The sequence below is a fragment of the Arachis ipaensis genome, chromosome B08, assembly GCF_000816755.2.
Source record: "Arachis ipaensis cultivar K30076 chromosome B08, Araip1.1, whole genome shotgun sequence".
Classification (NCBI taxonomy): Eukaryota; Viridiplantae; Streptophyta; class Magnoliopsida; order Fabales; family Fabaceae; genus Arachis; species Arachis ipaensis.
In genome coordinates, this window is record NC_029792.2 from 2,776,417 (window position 1) to 2,785,122 (window position 8,706).

Genomic DNA, 8,706 nt, shown 5'->3' on the forward strand with positions numbered 1-8,706 from the left:
AAGTTTAGAAATATTTTTTTTTATAAATTATATATAATGAATAGTATTTTAAAAATTTATATCTCGATATAATTAATAATGTTCAACAAAATTTATTTTAGCATACATATTTTTGCCCCCATTTTTAAAATTTTATGGGTCCGCGCTGCCTACTTCCAACTCCAAGTGCCTTCCATGCTTATCAGCAAAGTGCTTCATAAACTGCTGTAAGCGAGAGATATTAAACTTGAGGTGATAAAGGAGTTGATCTCTAACTTGTAGCATATCCTACAAAGATTGCTCACCATCTTGGCAGAATTCATACCGCACCAAGTTGGGAGGGTCCCGACCATACAAGGCTTTAAAAGGCGACATTTTTAGTACTGCTATAAACGCTGGTGTTGTACTAGAACTAGGCCCATGGAAGTATCTCAAACCATCTTTGTGGGTTGTCAAAACAGAAGCAACGTAAGTATATCTCCAAGGTCTTATTTACAGCTTCACTTTGCCCATCCGTTTGAGGATGATAGGAATAACTCATCGCCAGACTTGTGCCTTGCATCTTGAAAAGTTGCTACCGAAATCGATTGACAAAGACCTTATCCCTATCTTAAATGATGGAATGGGGAAACCCATGCAGTTTAACCACAATTTTTATAAAAGTCCCAGCAACCGTTTTGCTACTAAAATCATGCTTGAGTGAAATAAAGTGAGCAAATTTGGTTAAATGGTCTACAACCACCATAATCACAAAAAAACCAACAGAGGGAGGTAAAGCAGCAATAAAATCCATACAAATATCCTCCCAAACTCTCATATGTATGGGAAGAGGCTGCAACAACCCCATAGGAAGCTTCGTCTCAGCCTTCACCTGCTGATAAGTAGTACATGATAACACGTAGCTACGTATCTGACATTGCATGTGAGGCCAATAATAGGTCGCACAGATTCGGTCCATTATTTTCGCCACACCAGAGTGCCCTCCCACTGCACTGTCATGATATTCCTTCAGAATTGAATTGATTAAGCTGCTGGTTTGGGGAATCACTACCTGGCCTTGCCACAAGAGAATCCCATTTCTCAAAGCATAGTTTGCATCATTCAAGGAACCCTATATGCAATGTTGTACAATGGCATTGAGACTAGCATCTTGATCAATTTCAGTATTTAGCTGGTGCAGCCAATCAGACTTTGGTGATGACCAAGCAGCAAAACATGATCTAGAAAGGGCATTGGCAGGAACATTATCCACTCCGGGCTTGTAGTGGATCTCGAAATCATATCCTAGCAGCTTGCACAGCCACTTATGTTACTTAGGAGTGTGCAGATTCTGCTCGAGTAGCGCCTTAAGACTTTGCTAATCTGGGCAAATGATGAATTACTTCCCCAATAGATAATGGCAGAATTTCACAACGGCCTAAGTGATGGCATAAAATTCCCGCGTGTAAGCTGACTGGTTATGCATTGTTGTTGATAATTTCTTAAAAAAGAAAGCAATGAGGTGTTTGTTCTGTGTCAACACCGCACCTATGCCAGACCCGAAAGCATTAGTCCCAACTTTAAAAGGCAGCTCAAAATTTAGCAAAGCCAGTACTGGTTTGGAAGAGATAGCTCTCTTGAGATTTTCAAAAGCCAAATCAGCTTGAGCACTCCAATTAAAAGCATCCTTTTTTAGAAGATCAGTCAACAGAGCTACAAGAGTAGCATACCCTTTAATGAAGCGGTGATAATACCTGATAAGATCTAAGAACCCTCGCAGTTGCTTAAGGTCTTGTGGTTGCTTCCTGCTAAAGATTGTCTGGACTTTATCAGTCTCCATGTGAACCCCAACCCCCAAAATTGTATGACCTAAATAATCAACTTCATGAGTACCAAACAAACATTTAGACAACTTTGCACACAATTTCTCTTGCTGTAACACTTGAAGAACAGTTTCCAAGTGCTGAATGTGTAGCTCCTAAGATGTGCTATAGACTAAAATGTCATAAAAAATACCAACACAAATTTCCTAAGATACGGGCGAAACACGTCATTCATGAGGCTTTGAAACATGGCCGGCGCATTTGTTAAACTGAATGGCATCACAAGCCACTCATAAAGGCCTTGATGAGTCGGAAAAACAATTTTAAAATGATCATCGGGTTTAACCAAGATTTGGTGATAGCTAGAGTGAACATCTAACTTAGAAAGTACATGAGCACCAAACAGCTCATCTAACAATTCATCCACGGTTGGAATTAGAAAACTGTCTTTGATCGTAATATTGTTCAAAGCACAGTAGTTAGTACAAAATCTCCACGTCCTATCTTTCTTTTGCACCAGCAAGATTGGAGATGCAAAAGGACTCTTGCTAGGCTGAATAATCCCCTCATCAAACATTTTCTGTACCATCAATTCAATTTGGGTTTTCCTACTATGAGGATACCGATATGGTCTCGCCTTCACAGGTTCTGCATCCTTAACCAAGGGAATGCAGTGGTGATGAGCTCGTTGTGGTGGTAAGCCCGAAGGTTTAGCAAAGACATCAACATACTTAGTCAATAACTGCATCAACTTAGGGTCCATATAAGCTAGCAGTTGTGAGGGTGATTGGTTTTCCTCTATTAAGTTTGTTAATTTAAAGTAAATATTTCAGCTACAGCATCAGTGTTGATCAACCACTTAATGTGATGGAATTGAGCACAACCTGCAGTTCAGTGTTTAATTCCTTTGCACAGTGGTGAGTTGTCCATTGTGCATAAATCGCAAAAAAGTTGCATCATAATCTACTATATGGGCATTCAAGTACTTAAGCCATGTAGTGCCAATAACTAAGTCGCCTCCCGCCACATGCAGAACAAAAACATCAGGGATCGTAACAATGCAACCAGCTAGATCAACCTCTAAACTCCCAATGCAACCTTCCACTGGCAGAACATCGGAATCACCAACCACCATCTTGAACCCTGGTGCTGGCTCCACTGGTAAGTTTAAAAACTTGGTAATGCAGGGCTAAATAAAACTATCGGAACTACCCCCATTAAGTAAGGTCTGGACCTCTAAGCCATTGATAAAGGCTTTAATCCGAATCATGGCTGGGCCTTCAGTACCATGCATTGCATTATAGGATATGCTCAATGATATGTTGATCCAACACCTACAAGCTTGCGGTCTCATCCATAAACGTATCCGTTGCCCCCCCGGGCATCGTCTCATCCCCTAATTCAAGATGTAATGACATGAAGTGCTGATTGGTACCACGATGGCTCGCTGAGAATTTCTCATCACACCAGTAGCATAACCCTTTCTCCATTTTACTTTGGACTTCAGCCAAAGTAAGTTTTTTTAGTGGAATTTCTGGTAGTGTTTAGTAGGGGCTATTGTGGTGGTGTAGGAAGGAGTGGAGGGAAGGAATGGCTTGTATTAGGCCGCAGAGTAGTAGCGACAGCTTGGTTAGCAAACTGAGGGCAATGGGTAGCCGACCCTGTAGTATGACGTGGTTCGGGGGTAAATTTATCCTCATACAATCTCGCCAAAGTCACAGCACACATCGAACTTGGAGGACATTGAGCTTTCACTTCCCGTCGAATAGCTTTAATCCACTTATAAAACAGTCCCTAAGGGCATCAGGCGGTTCAATCTGAGTACGATTAGCTAAAGCAACAAATTCGGAATAATACTCACTCACCGTTCCATGTTGTTGAAGCCTGAAGGGCAATTCCCTAGGAGACTCGAATAATGAGGGTCCGAACTCGAGCTCAGTTGCTCTCTTGAGTTGAGTCCATGAACGGAACTGTGTCGCTCGCTGTGATAATTGAAACCATAGAATGGCCGATCCCGACATTTGAAGCGCTGCTAAACCGACCTGTTCTTCATCGGGAACTTGGAAGAAATCGAAATACTGATCCATGGAGAAAATCCAACCCAAGGCATCACTCTCATCAAATTTTGGCAGATCGAAGTTCACCCTTTGAGATTGCAATCCCGCGCGAAACGGTGGGTCCTCGGTTGAGCTCGCACCATTTGAGAACTCATGAGAAGGATAGCTGCTGATTCAATCATCTGGTAAAGTTTCTTAATTAATATCTGCCTCCATGCCTTTCATTCTCGTGTTGTCCGCATAGACATGGTCAATGAAAGCACCAATGGAAGGGTGTTGCAGTAGAAAATTTCACTGATAAATAAATATTTATTCAATTATGTAGGAAGAAATAACAGCAAGTTTAATGGAACAGTAAATTGACAAGTACTAAATAATGTGATAACAATAAATCAAGTCATAAAGGAATTAAAGAATATAAGTTCAGCTACATCTCAGCCACATCGAGCATCCATCAAGAAACCTGGGAAGGGAGGAAGAGGTTTAACAATCAAGAAAGGGAGTAGCAAGAAAAAGAATAAAAGAATATAAGGTTCAGATAATTTGTCATCAGGTACATGGGAGAGAATTTACTACAACACACCTAAAGAACATATATTTGCAACCTCCTGTTAACAACCTTCTCTCTAGCACTATGCCTTAGTCCCTGCTCATCCTGATCAATTGCCACGTATTCTGTATTTGTAACTAACTCAGTATTGCAATTTGTGACGCTTTCTTCATACACTTCCTCCTTTTTATTAATAATCATAACAACACGTCATCCAAATGTGATTGTCCACGGTGCCAAACATCACCCAAGGTAAGATCATAGTCTGAAAATATGGTCAAAGAAAATTGCATGAGCTAAATATCCATTTCGGCCAAGACTTAAACCTAATTAATGAATAGAGTTTTCATGCACCAAACAAAACAATCTTTAAATTTATCCATGGTCTTTATAATATTGTGCTGAATTTCTAATCCATTGCTCAAAATTTTTGGAGACATTTGGTATGCGTTTTTATTTTTATTATTTTATGTATTTAAAATTTGGTGGAAAAAAAAAAGAGAAAATAAGACGAGAAAGTAGAAAATTGAATTTTATTATTTTCTCTTTTTCTTTCATAAATTTTTTGACCGCATAAAATATTAAAGATAAAAAAAATACAAACTAAATGTACCCTTAGCTTTCGTGCTCATTTCCCTTTCTCTCCCTCAGCAAATATTTTGCTAGCATGATGCACACCCAAAATAAAAAAAAATGTATGTTATTAATGGATGAGATTATAGATAAATAAAATAACAATGTTAAAAAATAACCTCTTACTATTCAACATTTATTTTTCATCACTGCATATAAGCAAACATGAAATATTACGAATAAGTATGACAATAAAATAGATAAGAGCGGATTTTTAACCTATTCAATTTTATCCGGCTTTTTTTAGACAAAAAAGTTGTACCAACACTATTCAGGAGCTGTTGTAATTTAATTTATCCTTGCAGTTTTGTGAGTACCCACCTCATCACCTTTAATATTTAATATACAAAATTAAATTTTAAAATTTATAAAACAATAATTAAAAGAACTAAGATTCAAACAACATATTATAAAAACAATATCTTTTTGAGTATTGTGTTAATTTGTTTAGGAATAAAGTACCAATATGACTTCTGTCTATTTGTTCGAATGATAATGCGATCCTTGATAAAAAAAATAAAATCCATTTCGGCTCCTGACTCTATACTTTCTCTGACAACACGAACCTTCTATCACTTTTGCCATCAAGGAGCAATGAAACTTGTTGATGTGTCTCGTTAAGCTGTTGAGGTGGAGGATTAAGGTGGTGAACTAGATGTTAGGTGCTCACGTGATTTGTTAGTAAAGATAGGAGCCTATCTATCCTGTTTTATGTGAGCACAAATAACATTATTTTGCTGCCTCCAGAAGATGTTATTAAATGATTCTAGTCGTCTCTCTCTTTGTTTCATGTTTGAAACCCCGCAGAGAGTGTGGGAGTGAGGATGAACTTGAAGAATCTTAATGCAATCTCATAAGTTGTTCTCTACCTTGTCTACTTGGTTTAGGCACTGTATATTCACTAGGAGTATTAGATACAATGTTAGTGGAAAGTTATGTGTTGGATGGAGTATAAGACCTTGAATAAAGGCCAATGATAAGAGGATTATGATGCATCACAGAAACTGAAACAAATGTGAATGTAGATAGATGGTGACCTAACAATTGAGTGCTTCGTCCTTTATGATGTTGTATTGGCTCGTGGGGGTGGAAGGTTTAAGTTGATGATCAATAAACTTAGCTTATGTATCATAAATTTAGTTAGATGTTACAATAAAATAGTATGATTTAATTGTGATTCTGATTACAATCTTTGTTTGGGGAGTAATAAAAGTAGAACTAACACAACTTTGACAGATATAATCATAAACGTATTCACCACTGCATTCATAGTAGTTACGGCAAAATTGGTACTCTGACTATTTTTCTCGACTCCCTGAACCTGTATAAATCATTGTTCATATATAATCAATTAAATACCTGGGCATTTTATTTATAGATAATTAAATCATTAACTAAAAGATAATGTGACACTTAAACCCCAAACCTTTTCATTTATAGGACAAATTGAACTCTAAAGTGATTATACTTGTGTGGTGTTGATAGAATCCACTCATGCAATATTCTCCTTGCTAGCTTTTCTTTTCTTCTCGATCATAGACTTTCAATTAGGATCTTTAGGGGGATTGGAGCAAATTTTGTAGTAGTGGCCCTTTTAGCCACACTTATTACAGATGACTTCAAATGTCTTCCTAACCTTTGGAATGCATCTCTCCCTTAAACAGGATTAATGATTCTCTTCATCTTCGAACGATGAGCAAATTTTTTAATTGGGAGAGATAATGATTTAAGTGAATTAATTGGTATTCATTATTTTTTTTCCTGTTGACTAGTTTGATGCTCTGTGAATAGGCTGATTTGATAGCATCTATTGTGAGTTATCTATGAACAAAATTCTTTAACCTCATCCCCATCGTAGTCATGGCTACAACAGTATAAAACAAAGGGAGAGACGACTATAATCATCAAATAACGTCTTCTAAAGGCAGCAAAACAATGTCGTTTGTGCACACATGGAACATGATAGATAGACCCGTGTCCTTTCTAACAACCCACATTGACATCTAACTAGGGGTGGCAACATATATTACACATGTTATATATTATATATACCGGGGTGGGTAATTATCCGCCCCGAGCAAGTAGAGGCGGGGTCGGTACTCGCGAGTTCGGGTGGTGTTGCCATCCCTACATCTAATATCCATCTCACCACCTTAATCCTCTACCTCAATAGCTTAATAAGACACATCAGCAAATTTCATTACTTCTTGATAGCAAAAGTGATAGAAGGACCGTGTGGTAGACGGAGCACAGAGTTAGGGACCGAAATTCATCGTTTTTTTTAGTTAAGAGTCGCATTGTTATTTGGGTAAATGGACACGGGTCGGATTGGTACTTTACTCTTTCTCTAGTAATTATATTTTTTTCTTACAAGTATGTGTTTGAATCTTAACTTTTTTTTATCATTTTTTTTTATGAATTTTCATGTTTATTATTATTATACCGAAGTGGATAGGAACGGATTTGCAATAAACCTGCCCTGCCCCACAAGAAAACCTATTCCCAAATAAGAGATAAGATATAAAAAATAAAGATACAAAACTTAGTGTTATTTTATTTTGTTTAGTGATAAATTAATTGTAAGAAAGAAAAATTATAAAAATCGAATTTATTCTTATTTGTTTTTATATGCAAATTTAGAAAAAAAATACCATAATAAAAAATATAATAAAAAAACACAAAATACACTATTTGGCGAAGACAAAGGCTTCTTTAGAAAATCCTATCGAATAAGAGCACCCACAATGGTAGAAAAATTGAGTTATTGTTGTGAACAATTGAAATTGAGACTTATTTTATGCATTGGAGTAACAATATTTGGGGTCCTTGCTCATTTCAAGAGGTAAGAGAGTCATTCTAAAGAGGGACTAGAAATAACATACAAATTTATTAGGGGTGAGTACGAGTCGATTTGGTTCGGGTTCAAGGTGAAATTAAAATCGAACCGATCAAAATATAATTGATTCGGATTTGTATTTTTTGTGTATGTACCCGAACCAAACCAAACCGATTAAGAATGTATTGGTTCGGTTCGGATAATTGGGTACCCGATAACTTTGAAATTCATAAAAAAACCAAATATATATATTTGTATTTTTTTTATTTAATTAATATATGATCGGGTTCACGGGTTAGTTCGGGTTCCGCATCCCCAAAATCGATACCCGAACCAATTACTAACAAAGGCCATTGGTTTGGTTCGGGTTGGACCCGATTACCCGTTGGTTTCAGAACCAATTTAATTGGTTCGGTTCGGGTTCGGACAGATAATCGGGTACCCACTACCCGTGCTCACCCCTAAAATTTATAAGTGTTATTATACTTTAAACAAATATTTAAATAAATTAAAAGTAGTAGCAGATATTTTAAATAATAGTAAATTTTATTATTTTTTATAAATACTTATTTTTTCTATGCTATTCTTGAATGCGACAGGTCAAAAATTAATTTGTTGCGTTTTTTAGTTTCATTTAAGAGTTTGTTGTTGACCAATAAGTTGTTACATGCACAAGGCGGATTCGAACCCTGACAGTTGATTAAGCGGACTAGCGAGCGAACTAGTAGACCAACCCAAATTAGTTTTTCTCTATAAATACTAGTTATACTCTTGTCAATTTTTACAATTTTCTTTTATTTTCTCTGATATTGATTATGGGATCGTAGAACTCGAATCAACTCAATTAGT